A 12,110-nucleotide genomic window follows, 5' to 3' on the forward strand; every position below is an offset into this window, starting at 1 on the left:
GATTTTGTATGTTGTCATTAATTTTTTGTGTTGAACGATGATTTTAGGGTCTAGGAGTGTGTTGTTGCATTGATGTTTAGAAAGAATCAGGTGTGTAACATAAATCTCAAAAAGTTGCAAATGACGCGAAGCTGAAAGGTGTATTGTTGACATCACACAGCTGTGTGCCAGCCTGTTTCAGCCACACCACCGTGTGGTTGGTCGTGTGGGCTACAAGGGCTAGGTTAAGTGGACCGTGTATTTCCCATGAGCGTGTTTTAGGCCGTGTAGGCTTGATTTTTTTTTTTTGTAAATTTTGGTTAGGGCCATAGTTGAAGTACAATTCGATGTTAGCTGCTTTGTAGGGCTTATTGTGTGTTTTGTTTTACTTCTGTACGTGATGTCTGTGATATGAATAATGCATGTGTAATTACGACAAGTATGTTAATAATATGAAATTCGTATCTGATCAGTAATCTGGTAATTTTGTTAGCATGTTCTGATTACTCAAAACATGGCTCATCTGAATGCATTTGAGTATGTATTATGTTCTGAATGAGCATTGGGGTGGGATAATGATGTGACAGAGGAAGTGTTGGCAGTTTAATGATCTAGCTTATTTAGTGGTTTAAGCCACATATCTGTTCCGGTGGCTTGACCACATTTATTTGATTCTGGCTGAGTACTGCACTATTTCTGGTAGCTTAACTACGTTATTATGAAAAGTGACATATGCTCACTTATAGGTGTGTAGGGCTGGATGGATATTTATCATGTAGGGATGGAAGAATATGATGTGTAGAGATAGGGGTAAGATCTAAATATGTATCTGTATCTGCATCTGTAATTGAATCTGTATTTGTAACTACATGTGAAACCGAATCTGAATCTGTAATTGATATATCTGTTATTTTGATATATGTTCTATTAGTTTAGACTGAGTTACCAACTTAGCTTATTAGCTCACCCCCTTGTTTTTATCCTCTCAGATAATCAACAAATTTAGGATCAGATGACACGTGAGAGTTCGGGTTAGGTTCTCTGTAATAAAGATGTTTTAAAAATGACTTACAGTATGTTTGGTTGGGTGTATTGGCTATGCCAATACACCCCTAATCGGTGGGCCCCACCTAATACATCTTTATTCCATCGTTTGGTTGAATGTGTTTCTAATACCCGTGTAATACAATACAGATCTAATCGGTAAAAACCACCGATTTATAATGACCCTTTTGCTCAGATTAGGTCTTGCATCCAAATCCCTCCTGTTTACCCTCCCAATTGGCTTCCCCATTCCGTCGCCTCTTCCTTCGTTCTACCTTCGTTCTACCTTCGCCTCCGATTGGCTTCCCATTCCTTCGCCTATTCCTCTGTCTCTCAACCTCTTCTTTTCTTTTTCTTTACAACCAGTCACTCTTTCGATTTGCCTTCTCAACCAATCGACCTTTTTCTTTTCTTTGTCTCTGTGTCACTCCTTGATTGCTCTCAATTGGTGGGTTTCGAGTTCTGCTCTTGAAAGGTAAAGGTTTCTAACTCTCTTTGCTCTCAATTATCCTGTAATTGTTCTAACTCTCTTCTTCTCTCTGTCTTGAGTTTTAATGGTGTCTTGTTAGTGTCTTCTTCATTGCACTTTCGGGGCTCGATCATATAAACTTCATCGAAACATGGAATCTTTTGTTTCTTCTTCTCTTTTGCTGGAGTTTTTGCTTTAATTTTCGGTAAAAATTTCTTACTAATATTTGATTTTGGTTGTTTTCTCATTGGTTGATCTTTACGGCCCTCATGGAATCAAAGACCTGAAAGTTTAAAGGGAATTTTCCTTAGTTTCTTGATAAAATTCAATTTAAAACATTCCAAGAATTTTTTCCACCTTGTGATTGGTAATTTTCCACTTCTTAATTCTTTTTGAATAATTGAGTTATCTACTTCGTTATTAGATGATTATTGTTATGATTATTTGAAGAACAACAACTTGTGTACATGGAGTTTATTTTGTTCTAATTGCGTGACAGGTTTTCGATGCTTAGTTGCATGTTAAACAGAAATCCAGAATGATCCTATCAATGCAAGAAAAGTCACAGTTTATTCCAATTTACAATCATTTTTTTCTTTTTCTATGTGTGTTTTTATCTTGTTAGGATTAGACTTGCTCATATTCATTTTCGTTCAGTATGTTGTTTTTGCTATTAGATTTTCATTTTTCTGGGTTGTTCTTTTAAAAAATGAATGATTTTGCCTAGTAATCTAATTTAATTTGTGTTTTTATGTTATGGGGGGCTAAAATGATTAGTATTCTTCTCCAGCAAAGAGAATGAAGCCAGAGGTAATTATGTTGAATCCCTGTGCAGCATCATACATACCACTTGCCAAAAGGGAGGGTTCCATAGCTAAAGATATTAAGGCTGGAAATGAGTCTGCTTAGTTTGATCCTTCCTCACGTAGCAATGCTTCACTTGAATCTGCAATCCCTGGCATTGGAAACCACCCGGTTGCACTGAAAAGCGACCCTGGTCATGGTTCTTTGATGCAAAATCAGGGTGAAATGAGTGGCGAGCAGATTATGGATGAGGAATTCGACATGGATTTGGAGTATCTTCGCATGATGTTCCCCGGTTTGTCCAATGACTCTGTTCTGGATGTCTACATGGCTAATAATGGAGACTTAGAAGCCACTATTGACATGCTGAACCAACTTGAGGTAAATTTTGCCTATCTTTATTTTATAATTTATATAACTTGATTGTCTAAGTGGTCTTGCTGGATTCGTTTTCTATATTATTTTCATCTCGAGTGTTTCCTATATTATTAGCTCCTCTTGCTGTTCCATCCTGCAGATTTCCAAGTGTCCCTCTATGAAAGTGCTAGTAGTGAAGTAATTGAATTTATGAATAATTTTCTGACGTTGTGGGTAACATATTTCACTTGTTTTTAACTGTATGACATCAAAGAGTTAAGGATGTTAGTCTGCATTCAGGCCTATTTCAGCATAACCATGGTTTTCTTCATTTGTTTTAATCCTCCTGTGCAAATGATAGAGATTTTTCCACCTATTTTTGTCTCCCACCTTTTGAACTTTCATATGATTTTATACATTGATTTATGTCAATGATTTCCCACATATTTTGTTCTTATGGATCGTATACCTTCAGATGCTTTTATTGTTTTTATTCACCTCACTTTCAGTTGAATATATTATAACTGAGGGTTGTGTAGTGTTATCTTGTTCATATAAATTTGTTTGGAAATTTACCTATTCTATAATGCCATTAATAATGTATGCTAATTTGAATATTGGGGATAGGATGTTTTCCTCATGCTGCTTGCTTCTTGTTTACTCATTGTACGACAAGTTCTTTCTTTGGTTTCATTGGAAGTGATTTCTGGAGTATTTGTGATTTTGATTCTTGAATTAGTTTATGGTTGGGATTAAAAAATGCACCCTTTTGCCCTTATTTCGGTATTCATGTACATTGGATAGTTCTTTTTGTTAGATGTACACTGTTGAGTCCTCTGACACTCTTCCCGACACATTGGATATCGGTGATATCTCTGAATTTATCTCTTCAGCAAACTGTGGTACTCTTAAACTGAAGAATGTGGCAGGTGAAACCGGCGCGTCTTCATCAGGCTCTACAGAATCAGCTGTTACCTCCTGACTGACATAATCAAAGGGGTTTCAGTGTTTCTAGTTTTAGTTGTATCTCTCAGTGGATAAGAAGTGTACACAAGTAGGGTTCTTCTTCAAGGTTGAGAAATGTAGTACTTTGCTTTTAACACTTGAAGGGTTTAACATTGGATGTATAGTTGTATGCTGTAACATTTGTTTGGTGAAAGTGGCAGTTTACATGCAAATCAAATCATAGTTTTCATCAGAAATGAAAAATGATTCACATTTGTTGATGTTGGTGTATTATTATGATTTAGGTCTTAACCATCTTTTGATAGATTTAGCTGTTGGGGTCACATCTTGGTCGCTCAACTTTTTCTACATTTGTTTGGCGATGGAAGAGTATTTGTTTTGTTTATGCCTTTGCTGGGGGTTCATTTTCTCTATATAATATAATAACTTATATTAGAAGTAAAATTGTATTTTTCTCTCTACTAAAAGAATGGGCAAATTAGTTCGTGTACGTAAGATCAAAAAGCAAACTAATCTTTTTGTTAAAAATTTCATCCATTTTTATAGTTAAAACCGGTCCTTATATGTCGGCATGAGGTACACGTGGTACATTACATGTAATTGTCTGATTATTTTTATTGTTAACAATTGATCTTTTTACATAGTTTGTGATATATGCACAAATGAGGTGAAATTTATTAAATTTTATTCACCGAATCTATCAATTTTCAAATTTGGAAAATCAGTCGACTTGCAACGACTTTTTGGATAGGATCAAACATTCTTGGATTGAGATATTTTCATAGCGTTTGGAGATCTCTTAATATAAGAATATTAATTATTAAGAATTTTATTAAATTATATATTTTAATTATAATATATTTAATAATAATTATGTTTAAATATGATTAAATTATTTATTATTGATATTAATAATCTTATTAAAATTTAAATAACAATAACAATAATAATTTACCAAAACAAATTTCTGCTAATTATTAAGAATTTTGTTAAATTATATATTTTAATTAAAATATATTTAAAAATAATTATGTTTAAATATGATTAAATTATTTATTATTGATAATAACAATCTTATTAAAATTTAAATAACAATAACAATAATCATTTACCAAAACAAATTTATGCTAAGGGTATTCTAGTCATTTTAGTTTTTTCCATTATGCTATTACACCTCTATTCCATTCAACCAAACACAAGATTACTATTACGCCTCTATTCCATTACATTCAACCAAACAGTTGATTTGCTATTACACCTCTAATCCAATACACCTCTAATCCAATACAGCGAACCAAACGCACCCTTAATGTTTAATATGGTCTTTTTCAGAATTTTTGGAATGTAAACTATTTTGGACATTATTTTTCATTTGTTTTTGTCAGATTTAGTAGTTAATGTCTTTAAACTGCAAAATTATATGTTTTACAAACCAAGTCACGGTTTTCGAAATTTAATAACTTAGAATCTTCCATTGCAAAATGAAGTAATCAAATAAGTGTTTTTCTACAACAAAATAAATAGTTTTTAACGAGTATTTGCCATAAAATTTGAAAGCTATACGCCAAAATTGATTCTTGCAAAACTCACGATTTCAAATTAAATTATGGGCTAAAAACAAGTTATGTAATTCCTCAAGATTCAGCCATAATGTCTAGGCAACATTTGGTGGTATGAAAACCTAGGTTCAAAACTCAGATTGTATATTTGGGTTAAAAAATCTTCATGAAAATCGTTTTAAATATTTGGATTTTTGATGAATTTTTAAATTTGGGTATAAAAAGTGAATCTGAGTTTCCAACGCCGATCCAAGTAATTACTTTAGTTATTTTAGTAGAGACTGTAGAGTAGAACTTTTTTGCTTTAGAAAAGAGATTGTGATAACTCTAATAAAACTCTAAACTTAGGATTTTTAATAAACCTAAGCTAATGCACAAAATTCTAAAATTTAGATAATTATTCATAATAAGTACTCGAGGAACTTGTGAACGTGGTACTCGAAGGCATGGTGTACGCCGTAGAAGAGATTGAGCTGAGCCATCTTCTTTTGGAAGCACACCCATTTGAGAGACGGTAGAGACACCTACCACAAAGATTGAACCCCAGGCTAAAAGTGTAGGGGATGATGCATTGTCCCAAGCTATGTTAAGGGTACTATAGAGGGTCACTAGGACCTAATTTGGATCTAGAGGTCGAGGGTCGAAAATGGAGTGACTCTAGTCCAACGAGGCTGAGTTGTTAAAGGGTGTCGCTAAGGTTACCGCTACTATGGCCGAGTATTGGTTGGAAGGCACCAAGAGAATTATGAATGACTTGGACTGCACCCTAGAGCAGAAATTGAAGGATGCAATATCTTTACTTCATGATGAAGCATATCAATGGTGGTAATTAATAGAGTGAGGCACACAGACTGAGCGTGTGACCTGGGCTTTCTTCCCGAGTGCTTTCCAGAAAAAGTATGTGGGGGTGAGGTACATTGAGGCCTATAAGTTAGAGTTTATTGGGCTGAAGTAGGGTGATAGATCTGTGGCCGAATATGAGGCTAAATTTCTGAGCTTGAGTAGGTATGCTCAGAGTTTAGTAGCTTCTAACTATGATAAGAGTGTCTATTTTGAGGACGGATTACAGTATGATTTAAAAGTGTTGGTTTCTCTGTAGCATGAGCGAGTCTTCAACACATTAGTGGAAAAGACTAAGATTACCAAGGAAATCAAGCACGTGGAGTGCAAAATGAGGGAGCAAGAGAGAGGTCAGAATAAGAATAAGAGGGATTCGAGTCCTTCTAGTTCAGCTTTGCAGCTTAAGAAATGAGCTAGGTTTGATTGGCCTCGACAGGTTAAGGCGACAGTTGGTACCGTTGGGATTTAAATTTGTGGTCACTATGGTGGACGCTATTCGGGCAAGTGTTAGAGGAAGTTGAGAGCTTTTCTTCGATGTGGTTCTATAGAACATCGCATTAAGAACTGTCCATACCGAGGTGATCAGCTACAAGCTCTAGTTTAGGGTCTAGTTCAATAGTAAAGGGTAGTACAATAGCCATATAAGGATTGTGGTCAAACTACGGGTGGTAATGGTTTGGGTTGAAGACAGAGGGCACCAGATAGAGGTGCTAATTAGACTAAGGTGAGGCAACTTGCTTTAATATATGCGGTGAGGCACCGGAGGACAGAGATGCGGTCGACGTGATAGGCGGTCTGTTTACTACTCATTCCCGTCTATATTTTGCATTGATTGACATTGATTCCACGCATTCATATGTAGCTAGTACTGTTTCTGGTAATCTGGGGATTCCTGTGGAGAATACTTCTAGTGGGATTTTTATAATTAGTCTGTTAGGTTAATCAGTGAAAGTTAGTACGGTGTATAGGAGATGTCCGCTAGAGATTGAAAGGGTGGTGTCTCTGGGTGATCTGTTGGAGTTACTGTTTAGGGAATTTGGTTTGATTTTGGGCATGAACTGGCTTGTGGAGTATTGAGTTAGTTTGGATTGTGCGATTAAGAGGATAACTCTCAAAACCAATTATGGAGTGAAAATTGTGATGGTTGACAAGTGTCGAGACTACCTCTCTAATGTAATCTCCGTTATAGTGGCTGAAAAGTTAGTTCATAAAGGGTGTGAGACGTTTTTGGCCTATGTGCAAGACACAAGTGGTGAAGGTTTTACTATTGAGAGCATTCAGACAATTAAAGAATTTTCGAACGTCTTTCCTGAGGAATTGCTAGGGTTACCACCGGATAGGGAACTCGAGTTCAGAATTGAGGTACTGCCTAGGACAACTCCGATGTTTATTGCTCCTTACCGTATGACATTGAATGAGCTAAATGAAATGAAAGTGCAGCTTCAGGAACTTCTCAATAGAGGGTTCATTAGACCTAGTGTGTCTCCATAGAATGCACTACTACTCTTTGTCAAGAAGAAAGATGGTACAATAAGAATGTGTGTGGACTACCGATAGCTGAATAAGTTAACAATAAAAAATAAGTATCAATTGCCAGGGATCAATGATTTGTTCGATCAATTTCGATGAGCGTTTGTATTCTCCAAGATTGATCTTCATTTTAGGTACCATAAGTTAAAGGTCAAAGAACCTGATGTGCACAAGATTGCCTTTAGGACTCGTTATCGGCATTACGAGTTCCTTGTTATGCCATTCAGTTTGATGAATGCTTCAGCTACGTTCATAGATCTCATGAATAAGGTATTTCAGTCGTATTTGGATCAGTTTATCGTGGTGTTCATTGACGATATTCCGGTATCTCTAAGACTGAGGTTGATCATGATGAGCATCTTAGAGCGGTTCTGTAGATTCTATGTGAGAAGAAACTCTATGCCAAATTAAGCAAGAGTGAATTCTGGTTGGGCGTAGTTACTTTTCTGAGACACGTGGTTTCTGTCAAGGGTATCTGTGTGGACCCAAAAAAAATTGAGGCTATTATTGAGTGGAAACAACCTAGGAATGTGTTTGAGATTTAGAGTTTTCTTGATTAAGTGGGGTACTATCGAAGATTTGTGGATGAGTTCTCACTTATCGCAGCTTCATTGACTAAAATATTGTGTAAGAACGCACCTTTTTCATGGATTGATGATCAACAATTGAGCTTTGAAAAGCTCAAACCAGTTTTGACTTAGGCACCCATTCTGCTACAGCCTGAATCCAAGAAAGAATTTGGTGTTTATAGTGATCCATATCACACTGGTTTAGGTTATGTGTTGATGCAATAGGGTAAGGTGTTGGCTTAAGTGTCGAGACAACTTAAGTTGTATGAGGGCAACTATCCAACGCATGATCTTGAGTTTGCTGCACTTGTCTTCACACTAAAAATCTAGAGGATTACCTTTATGGTAAGAGGTGTATCATCTACACTGATCACAAAAGCCTTAGTACCTCCTCACTTAGATGGAGTTGAATCTTAAGCAACATAGTCGACTTGAGTTGCTTAAGGATTACTAATGTGTCATAGAGTATTATCCTAGTAAAGCCAATGTTGTGGCTAATGCTTTTAGTTGGAGAACTATGTCAGAGTTGAAGGCTATGTTTTCACGCCTAAGTTTGTTTGAGGATGGTGGTTTATTGGCCAAGTTGCAAGTTAAGTCGACTTGGTTTGATGATATTCGAGATAAATATCTTTTGGATGTGTCTCTGGTTAGTTAGGTTTAGCAGATTGAAGAGGGTAAGACTTCAGATTTTGGGTTTAACAATGAGGGTGTTTTATGCTTCAGAAGTTGGGTTTGTGTGCCAAATGACACTGAGTTGAGGTAGTATATTCTACGGTAAAACGTATAGTAGCCGTTATGCTATGTATCTCGACAATAATTAAATGTATTGTGATCTCCAGGAGTGGTACTGGTGGCTCGGGTTGAAACAAGAGGAGACCAATTATGTGTCACGATGTTTGACGTGCCAACAGGTTAAGGTTGAGCACCAACTTCCTTCAGGTTTGCTTCAACCCGTTAAGATTCCGCTATGGAAATAGGAATATGTAACTATAGACATCGTTAGTGGGTTGCCCTTAACAACCATTAAGAAGGATTCTGTTTGGGTCATCGTGGTTCGATTAACCAAGGCCGCTCATTTTTTTTCAGTTTGGACCCATTATTCTCTGCAGAAGTTATCAAAGTTATACATATCCGAGATTGTAAAACTTCATAGGGTTTCAATGTTGATTACCTCAGATTGAGACCCTTGATTTACGTCTTAATTTAGAAGAAATTGCATGAGCCTTTAGGTACTCGGTAAGACTTCAGTATTGCGTTCCATCCATAGACTGATAGACAATTCGAGAGGGTGATTCAGGTATTGGAGGATATGCTACAAAGTTGTGTTACCAATTTTCATAGCAGTTGGGAGGAGTTTCTGCCATTGGCTAAATTTTCTTATAGTAATAGCTCTCATTCCAGTATTCATATGGCACTATACGAGGCTTTATATGGTCGTAAGTGTCGCACTCTGTTGTGTTGGACCGAATGTGATGAGAGAAGGGTTATGGGTCCCGATATGCTTACTAAGATCGAGGATAATGTCAGATTGATTCGGGATCGACTTAATGCAACTTGTGATAGACAGAATTCTTATGCGGATCTTAAGGGGAGAGACATAGAGATTGCTATGGAAGATCAAGTTTTCCTTAAAGCATCTTCGTGGAAGAAGGTCCTTAGATTTGGTCGTAAAGGCTAGTTGAGCCATAAGTTTATTAGGGCTTATCAGATTTTGAGGCAAGTGGGGCCAATTGCCTACCAGTTGGAGTTGCGTCTTGAATTAGATCGTATACACGATGTTTTCCATGTCTGTAGCACCCCTAACTTGTCTCCATTACCGAATTAGGGTTACGAAGCATTACCGGTCAATCTAAAAGCATTTATCATTATAACTTTAAATAAATTAATCTCATTCAAAACCTATCAAACATAAGCATTTGGTCCCTAAATCGAGCCTTCAAGGTCCTAAAAATAGCTTAGAAGCAATTCGAGACTAAATTGAAACAAAATAGAAGTTTAAAAAAAAGATGAAAAAATTGGAAAACAAGGGTCACACGGCCATGTGACATATCCCAGGCCGTGTAACAATCGAACTAGGGAAACATGACTATGTCCCAGCTTATGTCTTCACCCATGTAACTTACTGAGTTTCCAGACACACACGTGTGCCAAGCTGTGTGCTAGGCCGTGTGACTCACTAAGTTAAAACATTAAAATTCTATAGATGACCCACGGCCGTGTGAGCCCAAATTTTGACCTAAAATCAAGCCATTTCAAGTCCAATTCATACCTAACCATTCAAACCATTTGGGCACACAACCAAGGGATTTAAACATCATTCAGATACAGATAAACATGCCACTTCAAACACCCTAATTCATTTAACCAATATGTCATTCAAAGGCACCACAAATATATCAAAAACATCACTTGCCAAAATAAGTCAATATTGCATATTTCCAAGCATAATAGCTTAGTCCAATTAACTACCACACATGAGCATTTGCAAGCCATCAAAACATACCAAAGGAACCTTAATTACAAACGCTTAAAAGTGACCAATATGGCATAATTTGGTAAGGCATCAAAGTGCACCAAACCAACATAACTTCCAAAAGCTTAAACATACAAACACATTCATTAGACATCCATGAACTACCAATTCAAAATTCCTATCTATGTCATTATTAACCTTGGCCAAAATACACAAAATCTGCCGATATGATTGCTGGATTGTAAAGTCGTATCCATGAACTTCCTCGATAATAAAGTCGTAGAAGTGAAATCTGAACTAATCCGAAGCTTTAACTTTTCCTCGATTTAAGTCCGAATGTGGTTTATCTTGATCTAAATAGATAACTTCAATCAATTAAGTACTCCTAGTATTCAATTTAATTCATAATTCATATTTATCCAAAATTTCAAAATTGCCCCGAGTACTTAAACTTTTTGCACTTTAGTCCTTAAGCTCATAGCTTAAATATAACTCATTTTAGCCTAAGTCCAACTTAACCAATGTTACAAGGGACCTTGAAACAACTCATAATTATCAACAATTCACAATAAAACCCATGGATTTATACTTTTAACAATTTGATCCCTAATTACAATTTAACCAAAAATCACTTAACAAAACATGTTTGTTTAACAACCAAAACTAATAATCTATCAATTAACATCATACCATGCAAACACATAAAAATCATTAAAAACGAGACCAAAATCACATACCATGCAAGCACCTATGCTAGCTAAATCTTCAAGCCTTAAAACGGCTATTTATTTCTTCAATTTTTAGTGGAGAAGGAGATTGGAGAAGATGAAACAAATTTGTTTTATTTCGTTTAGGCTTTAATTATTCAATTACACACTTAACCTTTAAAATTTATCAAAATTTCATGAAAACCTATCCATGCATATCCACTAACTCTTTAAATGGTATATTTACCATTCAAGTCCTTTATTTTAAGATTTCGTAGCCATTGTACCCCTTTAACTAATAGAAATCAACTTTTACACTTTTTATGATTTAGTCTTTTTTACCTAATTAACCATTTAAACATCAAAATTTCTTAACAAAATTTTAATACGACCTTAATATAATCCCGTTGTAACACCCCTAACCTGTCTCCATCGTCAGATTAGGGTTACAGAGCATTACAGTACAATAAAAAACATTGTAACATTTTAACATTCAATAATTTAAATTATATAATAAATCATTCATTCACATGCATATTATCCCTAAATCGAGCCCTCAAGGCTTTAAAAATAGCTTAGAAGCAAATCGAGACCAATTTGAAACAATTTGGAAAGTTTAGGAAAAAGTTGGAAAATTTGCAAAACAGGAGACATATGGCTGTGTGCTTCACATGGTTGAGACACACGCTCGTGTCTTACGCCGTGTAACCCTTGAACTAGGAACACACGGCCGTGTCCCAGCATATGTCCTCACCCGTATAACTCTCTGAGTAGGGTCACACGACCATGTCACACGCCCATGTGTCAGGCCGT

General features: G+C 36.0%; 1 pseudogene; it reads left to right on the forward strand.

Annotated features, from left to right (window-relative positions):
- The first annotated feature begins 2,011 nt into the window (after positions 1–2,011).
- LOC105763109 (polyadenylate-binding protein-interacting protein 5-like) lies at positions 2,012–3,813 on the forward strand (annotated as a pseudogene).
- The last annotated feature ends 8,297 nt before the right edge of the window (positions 3,814–12,110 follow it).

The sequence above is a fragment of the Gossypium raimondii genome, chromosome 12 (genome assembly GCF_025698545.1).
Source record: "Gossypium raimondii isolate GPD5lz chromosome 12, ASM2569854v1, whole genome shotgun sequence".
Classification (NCBI taxonomy): Eukaryota; Viridiplantae; Streptophyta; class Magnoliopsida; order Malvales; family Malvaceae; genus Gossypium; species Gossypium raimondii.